At 45.8% G+C, this 23999-nt stretch overlaps 1 protein-coding gene across 1 annotated transcript in view; it reads left to right on the top strand.

Moving 5' to 3' along the window:
• The window catches only part of Eefsec (eukaryotic elongation factor, selenocysteine-tRNA specific), a 187483-nt gene that overhangs the window by 91342 nt on the left and 72142 nt on the right, over nucleotides 1-23999 (top strand). The window lies entirely within an intron of this gene.

Here is a 23999-nt window from a genome sequence, read left to right as displayed (position 1 = left end):
CTTGACTTTCTTTTGTCCCACCTCCAACCCTCATAACAGTAGGAGAGAGGCCAGACACTTGGTCTTCAGGGCAGCAGAGTCTACTGGACCCTTCTCAAATCTTTTCTTTTACCTAAGGGGTAAGGGAGCTTGCCCCTCTGTGGCAGCGTCTGCTATTCAACCCTCTGGCTTCTTGGATTCTAGAATTACCATTTTCCCTAGTCTCACAGTAGTAACTATATAGTGTGAGCTAGTGGTGGCCCACATAAGAGATTCCTAAAATAAACCAAGTCTTCAGGGATAGAGTGAGCTTGAACGCACATGGCCAAGAACCTAGGGTGCTGGGTGAAAGTCTAAGCTTTCTGGATGTTGACAAAAAGTGTATGGAACTATCTCTATGCTTTGTACCCCAGCCTTAAATTTATAGCCTTAAATTTGGGATTCTCTTGCCATGGCCTCCCTAGCACTGAGATTATATATGAGGGGTGTGACACACACACACACACACACACACACACACACACACACACACACACACGCCATAAAACCTGGCTTTAGATCTCTGGGCACCTTTTTCTTAACTAAGAGAATCTTAAATCACACATAGTTTTTGGTGTATAATTGTTTACTCTGTTAGAAATACAAATCACTCTGCATTCTCAGTAACTGCAGGTGCCCTGCAAGCCCTTTGAGAGTGGAGGCTTATGGTCCATCTCCTTTTCCAGATACTATGGCCTTGATGGCCGTGATAGTGACTTATTCAGAAGGTTACTCAATTGGGCCTAGTGGCACCCACCTATAATCTAGCTACTAAAGAAGCCAAAGCCAAAGAACTTAGTATGATCCTTTCTCTGAAAGAAAAAGTGGGGGATGGAACCTGACTTTAGCTCATCAATGGAATGCTTGCCTAGCAAAAGGCCTTGCAGATAATCTGCCTATGTCCAAGCACCATGGTTCACCCATGCTGGCACATGAAGTGAGCATGTTACTGAACAAGCAGGCCAAAAATGCAGCCCTTGCCCTGAGCAAGATAGGGCTATCCTATTCCTGTGCCTTGTGCCAGCTCTGGTTTAGAACAGTGTGTTAGACACAGGGAAAGTGCATGTTCTAGGGCCAGGGATGATTAGTGTTGTATCCCACATGAAGGCTTGATGGCATAGGGAAGAATTCCCTAAGCAGGGAGACCCAGCTGGCAGGGAAAAGCCTGAGTTCTTACAAATCTGAGGACTCCTGTATGGTGCAGTCAGAATGAGGCAGCAAGGCTGTATCCTTTCCTGAGGAGAATTGTGAATAAAAGTCTCCTTCTCTTCTCCCAGTGTAGATCTTTCTCTGAAGAACACATAAGTCAAAGCCATTTTAAGCCAGGGATTAAAAGCACACAGATTGTACAAAATAAAGCGTAAAATTATGAAAATAAACTAAAGTGTATTTAATAAAAACAAAACTAGAGTTGTGACTGTGTGCTCTTAGTTGGAACAGAAGGTAAATTGATGCTGAGTTTCTGACTAGTTCCTATGATCATCAAGGCAGACCTATAGGGCCAGCTTGGACCATCTCCTTCATCCCTGGGAAGATACGTTGGCAGCTTGAGAGAGGAGCTAAAGCTAGGAAAAAGATGTGACAGGAGGGCTCTCAGTTGTGAGCTTTGATCTGGGGGTGTCCATGGGACATTCAAGGGAGTAGAGAAGGCTTTTGATACCAGGGTCAGTAGCTAAAGCACTGAGACCAAGAGCTGGGAGTGAAGGTAAGACCAATATCTTCCTCTTGGGTAGGCCAACAGTCATTTGAGTGAGGTCATGCTCTGAGATCCTTGGCCACCCTTTTTACCCGTATAAAGGTAGAACTTACCTATCCACATCCTAACCTGTAACCTCGGGCATGTGGCAGGTGTTTCGTACCTGCATATCTAACTCTTCTCTTCCTGTGGTGTACCTGCACCCCCAGATGACATGTCAATGATTTTACTGGTCAGGAAAAACAGAACTTGTAAGCAATGTATTTGGATATTCAACTAAGATTGCCAAGCACAGTGTGGAGGGTGAAGCCTTTTCTCTTCTTCTTCAAGTAAGGTGAGAAGAGAAAGGAATGAATCAGGGAGAACTGTTAGGGTGTGGTTATGCCGCAGCTTCTTGGATTTCATGACTTCCAAGGCTGCTGAAATTGGAAGATGGCTGTTGAGAAAGCACAACTGCAGTAGGGGCATCCTTTTGCTGAAAACATTAGGGTGTGTCAAATGGAACTAGTTAGGCATCTCAGAAGAAGCTGGGATGAGGTAGACTTGTTGAAAAGGGATGTGTGGGGCTCCTCATGTTTAATGATACAGATCCCTGTGGTACACATGACATACCCCTACATGTCAGAGACTATGTACTAGCAACACCCCTGGACAGGAAGAGGCAGAGAGAGAGAGGGAGAGAGAGGGAGAGAGAGGGAGAGAGAGGGAGAGAGACAGAGAGACAGAGAGACAGAGAGACAGAGACAGATATAGAGAGATAGCTATAGAGAGACAGAGAGAGACACAGAGACAGAGACAGACAGACGCTGACTATGACAACTCTGAACACAGGGGTGGACCTAGACTTGGGGACCAATCCCCAGGCAAGGCCTGTCACGTGCTCAGAATCTTTGTGCACATCTTGGCATTCTCTGCAGAGGGCTCATAGGCTACAAGTGCACAGAAGTGTACCTCAGAGCCCGACTCTCAGTTTCTTGACCTCTCACTCCTCCACTGGCTATGACTGGCCAGTGCCTGTCATGTCTGTCAAGCACGAAGGCATCATAAACTGTGGCCTGCTTCCAGCGCACAGTGCCATCCTCGTCAGATTCCACTAATAGATACAGACACATCTGACCGCGTGAACTCCCTTGGAGGAAGGACATGGCCATTCCAAATAAACAGTGCATTCCCCTGGCCATACCTTGGCCTGTTTCTTCGGCCATGTCCATTCCCAGCTGGGGTTGATTAGCTGAGTGAGGAAATGTTGGGGAAAAAGGAGTAAATGACAGAGGTGAGGATGGAGGGAAATCTCATTTAGATCCCAGAGAGGTTTAAACAGCAAACATCCTGAGAGTCATAGCTTTCTGGCTATCTTGGTCTACAGGTTGGGGGATCCCTCTGGTAAGATTTTATCTGGAAATTGTAGGTGAGTCATATTCCTGGTAGTGATTGGGTACTGGGTTGCAATGCCAGAGACTGTCAAAGCCACAAATGTGGGAAAGAGCATGCTAGGCCTTCTGAAAACCCATACCTAGCATTTTCCAGCTCTTTGGGCCCAGGCAAGTTGCACAGAACTGTAGGGCAGAGGATGCAGAAGTGCTCGGCAAGGCTTCTGCACTAGAAGTAGCAGTGTCTGAGTTGACATCTTTGGCTCTTTGTTGCCTTTTAGTGTCACATGTGAAGCTCTTGTGGGTTCAGAGAGGTAAATGTAGTATGGCCTGGCTGTAACGATCCTGGTCTCTAAGGACTACTAAAAGACTTACTGAAAAGAGATGTGCTATACAGACAGCTGTGGCCAGCCAAGACCAGACACTGCTTGGAAAATGGTGAGATCTATTAATGGCATATTTAGATACTTATTTAATTCATGAAACATGGAGAGAGTCAGAATTTGATAGCACATTCCTTCAGGTTGTCATGTTCAGACCTACTCAGCCCCAGAGAAGAACAGGAAGGCCTTCAATACCACAGGGCGTGGTTGCTTCTACCTTTGCATCGGCTCTTAGAAAGTGGTGACAGGTGGTCAGGATTATAACATCTGGGAAGAATAATTTTCCTCACTTCTACAGACTTCTACTTCCTTCTACTATTACTACTTTTTTAAATTAAAAAAAATTGAGACAGAGTCTCTGTGTATCCCTATGGTCTGGAACTCACTATGTACACTATGCTATTGTTGAACTCAGAGATCTGCCTAGCTCTGCCTCCCAAGCACTGACATTAAAGGCTTATGACATCAAGCCTGGCTCCATCCACCTTTCTGAGCTTAGCCTTTGTGTACTGTGCTAATTGTCCCTGAGGTTCTTTGCACTCTCAAAACTCTGTAAGTCTTTTCTCCTTTAGAGAGCCTCTTCCCTGTCCCGGGCCTGTGAGTGTTCAGCCTGGTACTCACCATGCTATGGCAGCATTTGTCTCTGAGCCTTTGTGTGTATTGATTGATGCTGACTTCCTAGCTATCCATATGTCCTCAGGACTACCAGGGTGGGCTCTACAAAATATGTGGTTAATAGGAGTAAAATCCTTAGAGCAAATAACTGAATTGGTTTTCAGTCAGCATTTGGTTGGAATTGTGAATATCCTTGGAGGCTATGTCTAGCTTCTCCTAGGGCTGTGTCTCCTCCTTGAGGCAGTATCCTGATGCTTCATCAGTAAGCAAAGGTAGAGATGTGCCCTGGGGTCACCATGTGGTCTTGTTTGGGAGAAGTAACTGTCATCATGAGTGTAGGGCTAAACAGCTGCCTTCCCCAGGCCTTGGTCTAGGAAGCAGCTTCCTTTCTCTGATTTTCATCTAGAAGTCCTATCCTGGCTTCATTGCTAACTGCTTTCTGCTTTAAAAAGATATGCTGGAAGGCAGGCATCCCTATGAATTTGATATTTTCATTGGTTGGCTTTGTGGAGTCTGTTCTTCAGGTTTGCATGTGCCTGGAGGTACCAGATGCATGGGCTTGGTGATCATTACTGACTCTGGTGGAACAGTAGGCCAGGAGAGAAGCAATGGTAGAAATTAGAACAGTCCTGGGGGAACTGTAGGGCTGCCCTTTGAGCAGATCGGCCCTTGCATAGTGGCCACACAGCCCTGGTTATGCTCAGGGTTAGGCTCCGCAGACCCACTGAGGCCACTACCACCATCCCTTCACCTCACCCTGCTTCCTGCTCCACTTTTTAATTTCATCTAGTATTGACAGAAAGAGCTTACACAGCCAACTGCCTGAGTCCAGATGTATGACCTGCTGTGTAACCAATGGTCCTCAGTGTTCTGCGTGGCACATCAGATTGTAAACTTCTGAGAATGTCACTTCAGCCCCAAGGTCCTATTCACAGCCTCTCAAGATCACCTGCTGCCCTCAGTGTCTGCCTCAAGTAAAGTAGGAACTGATTCAGTCCTGTCATGAGATCTGGGAGACCCTCTGCAGATCTAGCTCAGTTCTGAGGTATAAAGCCTACTCTCTGTGTCATACCTGTCTTCCTACTTTCCCCTTTCAAACCTGAGATAGCATACTCCTGTGGTTAATCCCTAATGCTACCCTATTCCAGAGGCTCAGTCTGATGGGTCAGGGTTGTCCACCCCATCAGTGAGAGACAAAGCTAAAATGGGAGTCCTGGGGCTTGGAAAACCAGCATTTCTCCTTCCTCAGACACTGGAGAGAGGAAGGAGGTAATGCCTGGACCTAGAAGGTGATAACTATCATCAACTGCCAGCCCTGGAGAGACACAAGAGAAAGGACAGAGGCAGGAAGAGGGGCCTAGAAGTAGAAGACTTGCAGGCTTCTGGGAACCACCTACCTCAGGACTGAGCTTTGTGAAAGCTGTATCTTAAGCCTTCCAGGTAAGAATGTCTACTCAGCTGGAAGCATGAACAGAACCTTCGGAAGGAGCAGAACCTTCTCTTCAGCCATCAGAAGTGTAAGCTCAAGATGCATACATGAGCACCTTAGTGCTACAGGACTTTCAGGGAGTTCTCTGGGAGAGCTGGCCTCTGCAGTTGGGCAGGAAACATGGGTGGTGACAACTGACTTTGCGGATCAGGCTTTGGACACATGGACTGTATTTGAAGCTTTCTTCTCTACTCCATGGGACAGTTACATTGTTTCTTCCTTGGTTAGTCCATGATGACTTGACAAAATCTACACAGTATGCCTGTGTGTAGGGCTGGCTGTCTCTGTCTCTGCCATCAACCTGCCGTCAACTTCTCATAAAACCCTGAATCTTGTCTCCCCTCCCCACCCCATAATCCTTTTTACTTGGTCCTTAGAGAATTGCAGCTCAGGTGTTGGTCTGAGCTTTACACACCAAACAATCCAGTACACGCTGGCTCGTGAGAGTTGGGCCTGTGACTTGCTTTCTGTCTTAAGAATGTGAATCACGTTTGTCGTGAAGCTGTAATATCCTGTGGTTTTAGCAGAGCTTGGCTGAGGATGGACAGTGACAGGTGAGGGCAGGGGATTAACCTCAGGAGGCAGATAGCAGGGAGGAAAGTTCTCTGCTGTCATCTGAAGTCACATTTTGTGCTAACATTTTGCACAAATTTTATTCCTGTGGAAATCCTGAAGGCTTTCTCACCCTTCTATCCCAATAACTATCACACCATATCAGCCTAAGTGTCAGCTGCAACTTGACACTGGTCCCAACATGTACCTCCATGGGGCCCACACCCTTCCAGTGCTATAGTGGGTGATCCCCTTTCTTCTGGGCACAGTTCTATGGTCTGGCAGTCTACCCTCAGGAACAGTACTGAGGCCCATAGTGCTCCAAGGGAGGCTCTGAGGAGCCTGGTCCTACAACTGTATGTTTACCCTGTTCTCTTGGGGGATTGAGTGCATATGGTTAAGTTCAGGGAGAGCCAAGCCTGGGCCACAGTTTCAGTATGGGAGATGTGGCAGCTACAACCTGAGTATCTTGGGAGGGGCAAGCATGGAGGAGCAATGATGTCCTCTGCCTACGTAGCCCATTCACTAGTCCTCCAAAATATCTATGGACTTCTAGGTCTGAGACCATAGATAAAAACCAGACTGCTGAAGAGTCTTGTCTGACCCTAAGCCCCACCCCACTACAGACTGAGCCCCACCTACCAGAGTCTAAGTCCCACCCACCAGAGTCTAAGCCTTTCCTGATGGCTGCCTGCCAGTGAGCGCCCTGCCTAAGTGAACTGGGAGACATGTGCAGGTCCATTCATCCCCTCCCCACCTACAGTCTGAGCTCATACCTTCCACCACTCTTTCTGCTGAGGGGCAATGTATATGAGGGATCAGAGCTTGTAGAGTCTTGCTGCCCAGCTTGTACTTCCTACACTGGCAGGTCACTTCACCTGTCTGCTGTACACGTGGGGAGAAGATGTCACTGTCCTCAGACACGAGTGTGAGGATCACATAGTTGTTCTAGTTTACTTTTCTCTTGCTGAGAAAACACTGATCAAAACCAACTTGGGAGAGAAAGGGTTTATTTGTCCTACAAGTTATGGTCTATCATCAGGGGAAGACATGGCAGGAGCTTGAAGCAGGAACCTTGAAATATACTGCTTATTGGCTTACTTCCCCTGGCTTGTACAGCTAACTTTTTAAATACAATGTAGGCCCACCTGTACAGAGGTGACACTACCTATGGAGAGATAGGCTCTCCCACATCAATCAGCAATCAACAAAATGTCCCACAAACATGCCCTCAGACCAATCTGATGGAGATTGAGGTTCTCTCTTCTCAAGTATAGGCTTGTATCAACTTGACAAACACCATGATAATGGCTCAGCAGGTCCCATACTTGGCACCTCAATGCCTAGGTTAGGTCACTGCTCCCATGGTTGGCACTATAGGATGTGCCAGCTTCTGCCCTCCCCTGCTGGTGATAGGGCTTAACCCAGTGGATGCCTATTAAACAAATAGGTGGCGGGAGAGTCTAATCACTTCAAGTGGATATCTCTTATGGGAGCTGCCTGTTAGTAGAGTACCAGCCCAGGGAGCCTCACAGACTTGCAAGTAGCCATTGCATCTGCATGTCCTACCACATGGCAAGATCCCCTGTCCTGTACAGGCTTTAAGTGGGATTAAGTCAGTTTTTGTTTCTAGGTCAAGATAGTGATTTGGTCAGAAATAACATTAATGGAGGGCTATGCTAGTATACCTCAGCATCATGCCCTGAGAGCCCAGAGTCTAGCTGCCAAGTATGCATCCCATTGTTGGAGCACAGGTGAGTCATTCCTCTGCCTCTAGGCTACCTTCCTGATGAGGACAGTATCCAGATGGGCCTGAAGGCACTTGTCCTTTTCACCATTGCTTCCCTCCCAACGGTGGGGAAGGGGGCCAGGAAAGCTCTGACTCAGGCTAGGTCATGGTGGATTCTGAAGTGTGGTGGATAAGGGCTCACCACAAACTGCACCATAGCTTTGGGGCTGCTGTGCCCTCTTTCAGCCCTGGCATATGACATATGTCACCAAGGAAAATCTGAGCTACCAGTAACCTGAGAGCTGGCAGGACTCCAATTTGGCACATGAAATGGGTTCTCTGTTGGGAATGTGCCCTATACAGGCAGTGCTATGTGGCACCAGGCAGCTCCTATGCTGCTCTGTGCAATCTCTGACCATCTTTCTGTATTGGAAGCATGCTGTGGCTTCAGTGGGCAATGTGGCAGGGTGTGGTCCAAGTAACTACTCTGGTCGCCTCCATGAAGCCAGTGCTGCCCTCCCCAGATGTCACTACCATCTCTTGGTAAGGGTGGAGCACTGAATATAATCAGCTCTGGGGAGCCTGCAGTGGATGGAATGTCCCTTATCCTCTCACGTGAGAAGTACCTAGTCTTGACCCTCAGATGTGGGCACTATTGCTGAACTAGAGGGAAGGGCACAGTGTTCTGCCTAGCATCAGGAATGCCCGAGCCCACAGGTGAGTGGTGCCTAAAGCAGTTTGATGGACATGTGAGTCTCCCTTAGCAGCAGGCTGGGAGCTGGACTACTTGGTAGATAATGACCATCAAAGAGCGGAGGCAGGAAGGGGCTATCTGGAAGGAGAGTGGAGGAGGCGTCAGGTGGGGACCAAGTCAGAACTAAGCTCTAGAGCGCTGTGCTAAGGGCTTCATATGGTTTCTGGGCCTTTGAGCACTTTTGCTTTTCCTAGACTTCCTTTGTCACAGACAGCCTGTGACCACAGCATGAGCTTGTTGTTCCAGCTCCCCAGTACCCACCTGCCTCTCAGGAAGGCCTCCTACCCTATGTAGAGTAAATCCCACAAACAGGGGTGTCAGTCCTGTCCTTTCCTGGTATTGAACTTGAGGCCCAGTAGGCCCTAAGTCAACATGTAAGAACAGCAGGAGTCTGCGCTTATAAAAACTCAAGGTCACATCACAGTTGCCGGAATTCCAGTCTGCTGGAGTCAAGGAATGGAGGTCTTGAATAGAGAGAGAGCATCTAAGGCAGAAGTTTTCAACCTATGGATCATGACCCCTTGTGGGAAGGGTTGCTAAAACCATTGGAAAACACAGATACTTGCATTACTACTCATGGCAGTAGAAAATAGAGATATGAAGTAGCAACACAAATAATTTCATGGTTGGGGGTCACCACAACATGAGAAACTGTGTAAAAGGGATGCAGTATTAGGAAAGTTGAGAACTGCTGGTCTAAGGAAATTCTTATCAACGGATTTAGGAGATCTGACTGGGTCTGACCTGGTATAACCTTGTACCTGTGCCTGCTTTGTACCTGTGCAGCCTAGTGGCTTAACCTCAGCTCCATCTGCAGAGAAGAAGAGTCAGGAACTGAGTTTGCTTTGCAGGGCTGTAGTGGACAGTAAAAGGAGAGAATGATTCACTCAGTGCCCATGGTGTTCATTCAGCACACTGTGAGCACCTGCTGTGTTCAGGAGCCAGGCCAAGTCACAAGTTCTAACTGTTGTCAGAAGTTACTTCTAAAGTACTGGGCACTGAGGACCTTATTGAAGTGATAATGGACAAGAGTGCTGCCTTTGAGAACAGGTTAGAAGTCTTCCACGATTCAAGGGATCCAACAACTCAGTGATCCCTGGGAAGAGACTGGGGCACAGCTAGTACTTCTATGACCCAGGAAGTACTATGTCAGCACCCCCTTACTTCACCTTTGGTAACCAGCCTGCTGGCTAGGGGCTGGGAGCTGGAGGGAGCTGCTGACCTCTCCAGTGTGGCCCACCAACTACACCTACAGCCTGAGTTCAGCCCTACCCTGCCTGGTTTCACTCTGAGACTCAGCTGGGAACTTTGTTTTTGTTTTTCTCCTGAAAGGAAAGTTGAGTATCTCCTGAGTATCTGTAAAGCCAATGCACCACTTAAACTGAATACTTACATTCTTTCTTTAAAAGTAAAATAAAACAACAATAAAAAACACTATAAACATTCCTCTAATTGTTCACAGGCTTTAACTTGTGATAATTACAGGGAGCAGACAAGTGAGATGCCTTATTAAAATAGACAATTGCCTGCTTTTGTTTGAAATTTTGGTAAAATGCTCCATCATAACATATTCTTTTAAAAACTAAATTCTGTCCATTCAGAGTTTGGGTATTTTTGGTTTTGTTTTGTTTTTTTCCTTCAGAATATTTGAATGAGCTGACTCTGGGCAAGGGTCAGTCAGGAGTCTGGGCTGCCTTGTGGGCCACTAAACTGTTCGCACATAGCTTTGACATAGCCTCTTCCTGGGTTGGCTGTTCAGGATAGCATGTGTGAAGACCTCAAGTATGGAAGCAGTGCTGAGGACCAGCCTGGCCTGTGCTGCTTTGGTACTGCTGATCTTACCATCTACTGGCTTCACCCCCAGAACATATACACAGATGCCTACAAGGCGAAGCAGGCATCTAAAGTCTGAGGGAGCAGACTTCTGTGGGGAGGCTGAGCTGCTGAGGCCAGGTTTACCAGCTTCTAGTCTAATGCCAGGGTCTTGTGGTGAGAGGAGCTCAAGGTATTGTGAACCATGGCATAGCAGTACAGTGAACCTTAAAAGTATTGAGGAGGTGGGCTTACCAGGGCTTGGTGAAGGTCAGAGTTTAGGAATGGTGTGGGAGAGACATGCTATGGATGACCCCAGACCTCTAGCCTGAGTTACTCCTTGATAACAGTACCCTTGCTAAAAATGAGATCCATGAAGGTCTGGAAATAAGCAGGGCTTATAGACAGGGCTGTGGCTTAGGTTTCAACAAAGTAGAGGTGATTGAGGACCCATACACACAGTTGGTAGGATGCAAGCTAACAGACAAGTTTGCAGCTCAAGCTTTGGGATAGTTTTATGTCTGTCAGTGCATACAAGCTTAGGCTTCTAGCATGAGATGATTGGGGAAACTTTTAAAAACATAGCCATAGAGGACCCATTAGGGCTGCTTCTGATATCTCAGCCTCTTGCCTTAGGAGTTATCCCCATTCTGAAAGATGAGGGGGTGCTTCCGGGGACCCCCAAGAGAGGCAACCCTTGCCTGCTAGAGCCAGGTAACAGAGAGGGCAGCCCCCTGCTTCCCAGCCTCCTGCCTCCTCCTCTGCTGCTGCCGCTGTGAAGCAAACCGGGGTGCCTGGGCGGAAGGTCAGGAGTTTAAAAGCTTGTTTGATTCAAGACTGGGGTAAGAGACAGGAGGGGAGTGCACTGGTTTTATATGTGGATCCTGGTATTTTCTTTTGAGCTGGGGCGGAGAGTGGAGGGGCAGGGAGGAAAGGCAGGCTGCCAGAGGGAACATTGCCAAGCAGAGCACTGCTAATGCAAACCATACGGCTGGCGGGCAGGCAACAAGGCCCATCTCCTGGCCTGCTTAATGCAGTCCTTACAGGCAGGCAGGCAGGCAGCCTGGGTAGCAAGGCTGCTTAACCCTTCAAGTACTGAGCCAAAAGCTGGCCATTTTACTTCAGCATGTGGCCATTTCTGTCCTAAGCCATAGGAAATAGAAGGTTTAGCAGTGACGTTGGCTTCTACCCACTGGGTGCCAGCAGCACTACTCCCATTTGTGATGACTCAAAGTCCCTCCAACCTTCTGGGAATCTGCTTGTCTGGGGTCGGGAAACCATGGTGAACAGCCAGCCATAGGTCTATTGTAAGTAATTTTCAGCCAACAGCCCTCCTGGGAAAGGGTGGCCATCCATTCCTGGGCTGTTCCTATAGTGTTGCTAGGGATGAATAGTGTGGATAGGCCGCTGCACTTCAAGAAGGGAAGCCAGATTTGCCCAGGGCTGCATAGCCAGTGTTCACCATTATCTGACCACACACTCCCCTGCCTCTCCCACCCCACATTGCCTGCTACTTCTCAGCACAGCAAGTGTACCCTATATCAGTCTCTGGTCATAAGTGTGGAGGCAAAGTCTATACAGACCAGGTACCAATGACATCAGAGTAATGGTCAACCTGTGTGCAAAGCCCACTGCTGGAGTCAAGTGATAGGTGGAGACAGAGACTTGTCAGACTTGCCGAAGGCCTACGATAAAGTCTGGATAGCTGGAATAAACGCAAAGCCAGGTGCAGAAGCAGGTTTCAGAACACCATGGAACTTGGCTCCATTTACACACGCACTCAAGTTTGTACAAGTTCGTCAGAAAAGGTCTGGAAGGAGACAGCACAGTGCAAGCAGTGGCTATCTTGGGGGAGTGACAGACAGTGGAATTTAGGGGGCTCGAAGAGCTTTCATGTTTTAGTCTGTGTAATTGCTGTTTAACTCTTTACAACAAGCCAGCATTCATCTGCTTCTTGTGGGGCTTTTATGAAAGAAAAAACAGTCAAAGAGTAACTTTTGTTCTACTCTCCCATATCTCCATTACCTCCCTTTTGTGCCCTCACCCAGCCCAGGCCTGCAAAGCCATTCTTTGCTGGGGAGGTTTCTGGTGGGGCCTCCCTGTTCTGGTGGGCCTATGGCCACCCAGTGCCTTTGTGTGCTATCTACAGGCTAGTCTGATCCACTTGGAGCTTAGCACAGCTGAGACTTACCGTGAGGTAGCCCAGTCTCTTCTAGGCCCCACGGTGCTGGGTCTGCTCTACAAGTAGCAGCCTTGTTCTGGTCATGAGCATAGCTCCTCGCTTCCCCTTCAGTTGTTTTCCATTTTAGCTCCCAGACTTTGGTTCTTTGCCTGTGTGCCCTTCTGAACAAACACACATGGCCTGTTGTTTGGTACACCAGATCTGCAGTCTGTGGCCTACTGTGCATATATAGATAGTTCTGTCCTTTTCTCAGGGGCTCCTGTCTTCTCTACCAATGCTCTGTAGATGCAGCACTTTAGTACTTCTGGCTTCTGCTATGACAGTGATACACTCTTGTTTACCAAAGCCTACTTGCACTTCCTCAGACACCAAAACCAAGCACTTCCTGTTCCTTAATAGGCAAGGAGAAATATGGCTATAAGAAGACAAACCCCATATTTTATGTGTAGATCTTGCTCCAGTGTGCATGTACCTTCCACCTAGCCTCTGTAGCTCCCGTGATTGTGTTACATGGTTTGAAACACTCTTGGCAATGTTACACTTAGTCTTTCCAGCTGCTTTGTGGGTCCTAAGTAGGACTTTGCCCTATAGCAATTCTTGGCAGTTCTTAGCTTTGGGCTCTGCAGGCCTTCAACTGTGCTTAGACTGTAGTATATATAGAGTGACCACTTTCATCCACCAATTCAAGCAGTTTATTCCCAGAAACTGTATGTAGAGAAGGGACAGGGATGTGCTGCTGGTACAGGTGAAGATGTGGACATACAGAAATCTACTTCTTGGAGATTCTAAAACCCCAGTTAGAAAGGGATTTGGGCCAGGCACAAGAAATTCCTGGAGAACTTTGCTGTGGAACCCTGTGTTGAAGAACAGTGCTTGAGATGGCTCAGTTATACCTTCCTGAAGGACTGAGCAATGAAGACCGACCCTTCCTTCTGGTCAATGCTATAGAAATTTGCTCTGGATCTCTCAGGAACCTGATTTGCTAAAGCTATGTTTCAAGGACAGGGAATCAGGTATCTTGTGGCCTACACTGGGCTTTGTGTTCTGGGGTGGTGGGGCTGACAGCTTGGATCTTCTGCTCCTCCGCTCTTTATAGCTCAGGGATGTGTGATAAGTTGCTGAATTCCACTGAGTTGTGGCTCTGAGCCAAACCTCTGTCTATCAGGAGACAACAGGCCATTGAACATACTCTGAGAACTCAAGACCTTCCTGGAAGTATCTAGCAGAGGGGAATTCTGGAAGTGCCTCTGCCCACTCTTGCTATGAGCAGGGCTCTAGCTTTCAGGCTCCTGACTCAATACCTGACCTTGTGGTCCACATGAAGTGTTAGGAGACAGTGGTGGGAAGCAAGTGGACAGCTTGTGAAGGCCAGGAGTAGGTTGTTCAAGCCTCCTTCCCATGGCCATGGCCAGGGTCCATAGGGAGCCCTGTGAAGCTTTTGATGTGCCGCTGGTGCTTGGCTCCACCATGCTTGTTTGCCTTAGCACTGCTCCTGCCAGTTCATTCGGACCTTCTCCTTCTTTTAAAAACATGCTTCTTGCCAAAGGTTATTTTGGATCTGTTTTTGTTTATCAGGTAGGATTGTTCCAGCACAATTGAAAGCAGACCCACATGTTGACACGCACTGGAGCTGTTTGCCAGGACACGCGCACATACACACACATGCAGGATATGTGGGAATCAGCCAGAGCCCTTGACTGTGACTTGAGAATGGACTCCAGGAGACTTCTGCATAGAAGACTTGTATCTTATAGATACCTTCTAGATGCAAGTGTGGACTGAATGTAAGCAGAAGCTAGGGAGAGAACCTCTTAGGATAGGTTGATGGGGTTTAGGGGCTAGCAGTCTCTGCTGTGCCTGTATAGGGACCTTCACTACTCTAGACTGAGGGTTCCTTCCCTGTGACTGGGTTCCCTTGTTCTCAGGCTGCTGTGTGAACTCTGTGTTGGACCAGAGATGACTAGATATAGTTCAGAGGCAAAAGAATGGGACTGCAAGGCCCTGCAGCTGGACCTCCTCTCTGAGGCAACAGACCTTTCTTTGGAACACAGCTGGGTGCTTTCTGCTGGAAGACTTGTAGTGTATTTCTTCTGAATGTCAATCACTCCCTATAGACACACCATGGACCTGGCTGCATACAGACTGCTCAAGGGAGCTGATTCTGGAACACACTCATGTGTATCCTGCTGTCCCTTGAGGGCCTGTGTCACTTGGAGGCATGCACATTTGCAGAGAGACTAGGTGGCTAGGCTTGCCCTCTTTTCAATTCCAGGCCAGCTTTGCAGGGAGGCAAGTGCACCCAGTTCAGCTATGGGTCTCACTGAAAAGGAAACAGTCCAGAGCAGAGGTCTGTCCGCTCGTATTGGGTTACCTGTGATAACAACCGAAGTCACAGAGTTCATTTGCTTCTCCAACTGAAAAATCAGAGTGCTCTTTCTGAGCCCAACTGCCTAGCAGAGATGTCTCTCTCCTTTTTGTCCTGCTTCTACTGTATTTGGCTCCAATACAGTATAATCTGGTGCAGCTCCTGGCTGGCCTGCTCAGGAAGCCCAGAGCCTTTTCTACCTGGCAGTGCTGTGCCACACCAGGGTTCAGCTTCCTGCTGTCTAACATTAACTGCTGAGGTTCAGGGCTGGGGCCTGAGCCTCTGGTGTACATAAGTGGTCCACAGCTTGGCAGAGCAGGGCCCTCATGCCCGGTGGCATGTGTGGTGTTACTGTTCCCTGTTCCCTTCCATATCATCCATCTACATTCTTAGACCAACAAAGGCACGCAGTGGAAACACAGGGACACTGCAGCTTTCCCCTTAAATAGGAGGGAGAGGCATCTAGGATTTTCTTCAGAGTTTTCAAAATAAGATATGCTTACCCTTAAGCTTTTAGCCCTACTGAAGAATAGCTACAGCTGGCCCTATTCTGCTAAAGCAGGTACCATGGGCTAGTTTTTCCCCAATAGCTCCATAGCAGCCATAGCATACACAGCCTGCTGAACAGTTCTGTGGCAGTGCTTTGGGAGACCTCCCAACCCAAATATCCGGATCTTTTCTCATAGTAAACAGATCACACAGTCACAAAGCTAACTGTGAAACACAGAATGAATGATGCTTTATCTGAGCCTGGATGTTTTCTAAAATGTACTTTCTACTCCTTGTTTCTTTGAACATCACCATTCTTCCTAGAGTTCTGCATGTAAATCTATCTTTACTTGATGACTCAGCTCATTTTGATGAGTCAAGTGTTATTATACAGATATAGATTATGGAAATTTACTAAGTGGCTCCATGCCAGCTGGCATAGTGGGCTGTCCTGGATAAAAAGGTTCTGGTCCTGTGCAGGCTACCAGGTACAGTGTGAAAAGAGGGTCTGTTTACTGGGCTTAAGAAGCATAAACAAGGGGAAGGAGTGAGGGACTGTCATAGGAAGGAAGTAGAGTCAGGGTCCCTGGCCCTGTAGCTAGCTTATTGGAGACCCACTGTGTGTGTGTGTGTGGTGATGCACAGCCCAGGTGAGGGCTGCTGGTAGTTCAGTTGAGGATGAGAGTGCGAGCTAGTTAAGATGCCACTGGTCTTTGTGACACTTAATGAACTCATGACCCTCCTCTCCCTACTTCCTTCTAAATGCTGGGATTACATACATATCCTATAATGTAATATTTACTCTCTTGCACCTTTTGTGTATGTGGACTAAGGCTTTTAATGTGCTAGACACAGTATTCTGCTACTAAGTCATCCACTGGGATACAATGAGAGGGTTTGGAAAGAAAATATCTTCCTTTTGGAACATCTGTGGCATGTGATGGATGGGTGGAGAGTGGGGAAGGGAAGGGGCTGTAAAGAAGGCCAAAGAGTAAAGGAAGGCCGGAGCTGTCCTCTGCCTTGCTCTCTTACTGCCTGCATCTTTTGCACTGTGGAGCAATAGGATGGGCAATGATCGGATAGCCCTTTCCTTCCCTCTCTGCAGCCTCTCCTGAGCCATAATCTATTTTTCTTCCTTATGCTGCCACTGTGGACAGTGACCCAGCTTCCCCAGTGTGCTCCTACAGTTTGCTTCTTCCCAGCCCTGGAGCCTGCATTCATCGGACTCAAGGCATTTGGCACTCAGCCCTTAGCCCATCCTTTTTGAACTGTCCCCCAAGTCTGCAGAGTCCATAGAGGCTTTAAACCAACACACTTATAATAGTTTTAATTGTACTTAGGAAAAGACCTTGATAGTACCTGTAAACTCCTGAGTTTGCTCTATGAGATGCTTTTCTGTCTGAAATTTAAAAGGAGTACTTCTTCCACAGGTTTGTAGTTGTAAATATATGGCATTGTTTTGTGTGTTTTAAAGCTACATGTTAGGGGTAATGTTTCTGTCTTATTCTGAGCCTATTCTCTCCAGTTGGCAATGTGATTTCCAGGCTTATCTGTGCTGCTCTGAACCCTTAGTTCATGAAGTCTCTGCTGTGTGAGGCTCCATATGCCTGTTAATTACCATTCATTTATTTCTTCTTTCAGATGTCATGGTACCTGGCACCATTTTTATTGTTACTTGCTTTTCAAGCATCTCTCTTGCAGCTTTAATGTTCTTTCTGTTGTCATGGTATTGTACCTGCAGTGTGATAGGAGGGTTCTTTTCTGGCCATGTCTAGTTGGGTTTTTGAATGCCTCATGTTCCTTTCTTTCTCTAGAAGCGGGGACTTTCTGTTATGATTCCATTGAAATCACTTTCTGTGTCCTCAGTCTGCATGTTGGCTCCCTGGGTTAGTCTTTTAATTGTGTCTCAGTGATCTTGGATGCCGTGGTTAAGACTGCTCTTTTTCTCTGTATTGCTGTCAGAATGGTGACCCGTCAACCTTACCTTTAGTTGCTGATATTTTCTCTCCTACCTTGTTTAGTCTACTGAGCTTTTTGTATTGTTGATTTTTCTAGTTTTGTTTTATCTCAGATTCTCTCTAACTTTGTCATCCAAGTTGTTGAATTTATTTTTTAAGGTTTGTCTTAAAAAGATATTTGTTAGTTTTGACATGTGCATGCCTGTGTGTAAATGCCTCAGCAACACAGAAGAGGGTGTTGGATCCACTGGAATTGGAGTTGCAGATGCGTGTGAGCTGCCATGTGGGTGTTAGGAGCCCAACAGGTCCTCTGCAAGAGCCAGTAAGGACTCTTAAATGCTGAAACATCTCTCTAGCCCCTTCTTATTCAAGTTGAATTTTTTGTCCAGGTGTTGATTTGACTTGAATTTACTTCATTTGTCTATTTGAATATTCTTTGAGGTAAGTGGTTATTGTAAACACCAAAATTTTTAGTTCTTTGGCATCTCAGGCATTTTGCTGTCTTTGAGTTTGTTTTCTAGGGAGTATAGATTGTGTCGTCATTGTCTTTCATTGTTGCTTTGTCATGTGCTGTCTGAGTTGTGGTACACATCTGTTGGAATGGTCCTCATTTCTACTTTCATCTGGGAATCTTCTTAGTGGTCAGTCTTCTCTTGAGGGTTCAATCCTAATACCAGGGAGGAGATAATAAACTGCAGCTCACCAAGACAAACCAAATATAGACATATAGTTAAAGTCAGTTAAGCTGACACAGCCATAGAAATGAGGATAACAACAACATTGTGAACTAAAGTTATGATTAGTCACAGTAAAAATGATAATAAATGAATGAAATAGAATGGGCAGTGAAAGGGGAAAAGGAAAGAAAAGGCAAGGTAAAATAGAAAAAAGGGAAGAAGGCATTAGAAAAGAGTAAGAGATGAGTCTAATTACACACTAAGGAAAAATACCTTAATGAAATTAGAAAAGTAGGAAGAGTGATTTAAAAACCAAAAACATAAAAGATCCTTAAAAATAGAAAAGTGAAAACAATAATAAAATAAACAGAATGAAAATTATTTTTAACATGATAGCAAGTTGAAAGGCTTTTTTCTGATCCTCTCAAATTGGAATCTGCTGGTGTCGGGTTGTAGTTGTGGCTGTTGTTTCTTGCCTTTCCTCCGCAGCCCCTCCTGTATTGCTTTTGAGCTTCTAGGAGCCTCTGTTGCCCTAATCAGCTTTGCAGCCTATGAGCCAGGCAGGATCCACATTATCCTGAGACTTCCCAGTTGATATATTCATGATGGACAAATATTCAAGCCCAAGAGAGTGCACTGGAGAGGGGGAGACCCAAACAGCTCTGAGACACTGGAAGGGAGGACTGGAGAAAGCTAGTGCTTTGTCTGTTGATCCAGCACTTTCAGACCTGTCCAGCAGCAAGCCACCCTGCAAGGAGGGAGGCAGCTGCAACAGTCGAGCCTCTTTGCTCACTCTGGACCCAGAGCTCTCAATTCAAGCAGCCAGTAGACCACATATGCCAAGGTATCGGCTTCTGGGCTAGCATTCCACTGACCATGGGCTCAGGGCTTCCTCAGGAATCCTTAGGGATTTTGCTTTGCCACAGAGGGAGGGCAGGAGGAGCACAGATCACAGCATGAACCCTTCTACTTAAGCTTCTCTATACCCAGCTCTCCACTTCCCAACCCTCATCTTTCTGCCATGGCTAATCTCCTAGGCAGATACCATGGCATATGTCCATGTTCTCCCTAAGTTGCATTTGTTCCTTGTCTACAGGGCCCAGAGTAGCTTGGGCCTCCTTTCAAGGTGGCACCTGGCTACAATACCCCCAAGATACAGAGAATAATCAAATGGATTTTTTTCTCCATCAGTGTCCTACAGCACAGGAGTTAGTTTCATCCTCTGGCTAGAATGCCATTGGCAATTCAGGGCTGCCTTTCTTTCCTTAAAGTGTGACTTTGGCTCCAGTCCCCAACAAGTCCTGTGAAGATTAAGGTTTGTCCAGCCTTTTATGCCACCTTGCCCCTTTACATGAGTCCCAGTGTTGTTTCTCTTTCTCTCTGGAACATAATCTGTTCTTAGTGACCTGGAATCTTGGCCTTTCTTTATTTGATAAATATGCCCCAGACATATTTCATCCTTCTCTTTGTGACTGTTATGAATATTTGAATCCAGTGTCCAGTGTGCACCTCCATGATCCACCCTCCTCATGGGCAGAGCTTGGTCCAGTAGAAAGAGGAAGCCTCACCTCCTTAAGGAAAGAGTGTTTCACTATGCATCATTTGGAACCTTTCCCATGGAAAGTGTGCTTTTCTCCCCATCTGGTAATTTAGCCAGGCATCTTGAGCAGTTTGGACTGTGGATTTGGACTTTATACTTAATGTTATAATCTAATGCTACATTATTTTGCTACTCAAATGGTTTAATCTTTGACTACTGAGTGCTTTCTCTGTCTGTGTCCCCTTGACATTTTGAGCACTTCCTGACTTTCAGGTACTCTCCGCTCATCTTATAATTTTGTGCCCTAGTCCTGGAATCTGTTGTTTCTCTCAGAAAGCAAGCAAGCAAACAAACAAACAAACAAACAAAAAGCCTCTAGTTCTTTTAAACTAGTGAATGATCTTATAACCAAGGCGTAGGCACTGGTACTGTCGTTGATACTAGATCATCATTACTTCTGAGCCTTGTTAGAAATCAGAAAATACACTTTGGTATAGTAACCCTTACATACATGTCTGTAATTACAGATGAATATTTGCCCACCCACATGACCTATATTACAGCTTGGCAAGAGTCCCTGACTCCAATCAAAACCCATGGGGGCTCCCTCTGGTCTTCCCTCCTCCTTAGCAATAATTTATTCTAATAGAAGGAGCCTAGCTCCTATCATTTCACCCTTCCTATAGCTGGCTTAGAACTCTCCATTCTCTCTATTAAGTTGATAGAGGTGGTTTGATGATGCTACCCACAACACAGTAAGCCACTGTGCTGTGGGAGCAGAAGTGATACTATTCAGAAAGTCATTTAGAAAAGTAGACCTCCCCAGAGTCAAGTTGGTATGTAAAAGATGACCTTAAAACATGTAGGCCAGGGAGTTGCACACAGGAAAGACCTTGGTGAAGCAACTCAGAAGTGGAGGCTTCTGTACCCTTCTGTCTCCAAGAAGGGCTATGCAGAGCCATGTCTACCATGGTAAAAGAAGAGGAGATGGGAACTAGCTACAGATCTGTGCGTGTGTGTGTGAGTGTGTGCGCGGACACACACTAGAGGTGCTAATGGGGAAAGCAAGGATGACTGAGACCAGAGGAAAGAATGCTGTAAGAGGACTGCTTTTCTGGGATTAGTCCAGAAGAATTAGTCTATGGCACTGCTTCTCAGTGCTGGAAATAAAGCCCGGATGTCAGGGGCAGCCCTGTTTATACACTGAAGGCCTAAAAACAGCCATAGGCCTAAAAATCAGCAATAGGCCTGACATACATGCCTGCTGGACATAAAGTCTTGAGTCTCTGTGGAAAAACACTGAAACAGATGACTGGAAGCTGTTGTAAAACAAGCAGCTTTCATGGAAAATTGCCAGCCTGAATAGTCATAGACCTTGTAGATAGGTAGCCTTGGTGGATAGTACCAACTTAGATAAGGACAAGTGAATCATAGTCAGAGTCATAATGACATATCCCCTGAACCTTCACCCAGTTGATACTCTGTTCTGGAAGATTTCTGTACTCCCCTGAACACCTAAGCTCCTGCATCATCCCCTTCCCCACATCCTGCCTTTTTGTGTATATAACCCCTGTGTGAAAAAGTAAAAATTGTGATTTGATCAGACTATAGACAGATCACCATTTTTTTGCATCGGCCTGTCCCTCACTTTCTCTTTCAGGTGATCTCCCTGGACCCCTGTTTAATGTCCTGCTGGACAGGACACGTAGGGAGGGCCCAGGTCACCATGGGCAGTGCCCTTCCTGGGCAGATGAACCTGGGCTATGTAAGGAAGATAGCTGAGCATGAATCAAGAGAACATGCCAGTAAGCCGCGTGACTCGGTAGTTTCTGCTGCAAGTTCCTTACTTGTATTTATGTCCTGACCATCCTCAGTGGTGGACTGTAACCTGAGAGTTGTAAAGTGAAATCAACCTTTTCCTCCCCAAGTTGGTTTTGGTTAGTGTTTTATCACAGCAGCAAAAATGAATACAGCCCATTTTCTTCTGCCTTATGCCTTATTGCATTTACAATAGCACAAACACACCTTTCTTCATGTCATAACCAGTGTGCCTGTTTCCAGTTGTGGTTGGACATCTCTTTTGTGTCTTAAGAGTATACATTTATGACACAGGGTTTTTTTTTTTTTTTTTTTTTTTTTGCTTGTTTGTTTTTGTTGTTTGAGTGATTTTGGTTTTTAAACAAATTTCCCAGAAAAGAATTTCTAAGGATGTGAGTGGTTTTGGCAGATGTTGCAAAGACAAAAATTCAAGGCTGTGACAGCTGGTATGTTTCACTCGAAGTAGAGGTGCCAAACAGGAATTTGACTGAGTCTCTTGACTTTCTTTCTCACTACTAGAAGGAAGGAAAGGGTACATTCACAGTGAACTAGTTATGCCTCAGGAAGACTGAGCCCTGCCCTTCTCTGACAATAATCAGCAAGTCAGGGGACTTGGGATTACTCATCTCTGGGAACCAGCATAGGACCAGATGAGGGAAAGAATCAGGAGCCCCATATGAACAAGGGTGCACTTGAACCCTAGGAGTGGGGCCCCACATTGACTCTCTAAGAAGCACTCAGGACATAGTACTCAGCTGGTATGTTAGGTTGCAGCAGTCAGCCTGTAGCTTACACTGCTCAGGTGATGAGAACTAGAAATCTACACTTGCAAGAGGCTTATTGGTATAAGCTAAATAAAACCTGTGTGTATGGATCCTGCCTTTTGACCACCTTTGGGATGTTTGTTCACATGCCTCTCTGCAGTACCTTGGCATCTTCTCTCTGGAGGCTTTTATCCTGTCTGAGGGGGCTGTGGAGAATGGCCAGTTTCTGTATCTTATGAACCAATAACTCAATTGCAGCCAGGTATCATTATGGATGTAGTATACATGGATGGGTACAGTTGTATCTTTATTCCACCTAGGGGGCTTTGTCCAGTGGAGAGGACCAGCTCCCTTGTCCAGCACCAGTATGGGCTCATATTGCTTGCTATTTAGTGTATTGTAAATGGTCTGGTAAGTGATCTTTTATGAATGACTGTATCATTCTTTTGTGCATTTTTATCATGTTTTTTAATGTTGATGTGAAGAATTTCTTTTGTGTTTGGGACACGTGTCCTTTGTCAGATAATAGTTACAGAGATTATTACTTCCAGTCTGTAGCTTGCCTTTTTCTTGATATCTGAGATCTTTAATTTTGATAAGCTTCAATTTGTCTTTATTATTATTAATAGTGTGTGCTTTTTATGTATAGAGTTGTGTTTTACCATCTCAAATTAATTTTTTGATGTGAAGAAAGGCTTGAAGGGTGGGTTTTTTATTGTTATTTTTTCATATGTCTGTATAATTGTTTTGAAAAGAATTGCCTTTCTCCCATTAATGCCTTGGCATTTGTGTTTTAAAAAGTGAATTACTAGGGCTTGCAGGTTGGCTAAGCATGTAAGGGTACTTGCTACCAGGCCTGAGGACCTGAGTTCAGTCCCCATGACCCACGTTATAGGAGGAGAGAACTGACTTCTACAAGTTGTTCTCTGACCTTCACATGCACATATACATACATAGGTAAATACAGTGAAAAAAATGTGAGTAAATGTGTGAATGTATTTCTGGGCTCTGTTCAGTGCTGTTGATCTGCCTGTTTTAATTACAAGTGCATGCTGTCTTGATCATTGTTATTTTAGAGTAATTTTTAAATGAGATAGAGTCAGTCTTTCAGCTCTATTTATCTCTTCCAGGCCCCCTGCAACCATGGGAATTCCCATGTTAACCTTAGTTTTTAAGTGTGTTGAGATTGTGACGCACTGGGTGAGATCCATGGAACAGCAGAGGCAGCTGACCTCATACCTTAGCATCCCAGTCCATGAACATGGTATAGCTTCAATAGCTTTGGGGATATATTTTTTCCCCAGTAAAGATCTATAGTTTTTAATATCCCTTATTAAGTTTATTTCTAACTATTATTTGAAATTATTAAAAATATTTCTAGTTATTTGCTGTTTGAATCAGGAAGTACAACTGATTTAGATATTTTGATCACATACTGCTGTGCTCACACAGTGAACATCCCTCCAAAACTCAGATTGTAGTCTGTAGCTTGCATTTTTCTTGACATCTGAGATGTCAAGAAAATTTAATTTTGATAACTTCAGTTTGTCTTTTTTATTAACAGGATTGTGCTCTTTGTGTTTTAGGATGTGTGCTATCCCAAATTAATTATTGTTGGGTGTGAAAAAGGCTTGAAGAGTGTTACCGGGTTGTTTGTTTGTTTGTTTTTTCATATGTCATACAGAATTTATCCACCATTTTAACAGTTTCCAGAGCTAGAGCCTTTAAGGAAGGTTTAGGCCTACATTTCTAGCTTTTAAGTATGGATTTATATCAGCTTTCCCCCTT

This window comes from Grammomys surdaster, unplaced genomic scaffold (assembly GCF_004785775.1).
Source record: "Grammomys surdaster isolate TR1022 unplaced genomic scaffold, NIH_TR_1.0 948, whole genome shotgun sequence".
Classification (NCBI taxonomy): Eukaryota; Metazoa; Chordata; class Mammalia; order Rodentia; family Muridae; genus Grammomys; species Grammomys surdaster.
The sequence above is the reverse complement of the archived record's forward strand: the minus strand, read 5'-3'. Positions and strand labels throughout refer to the sequence as shown.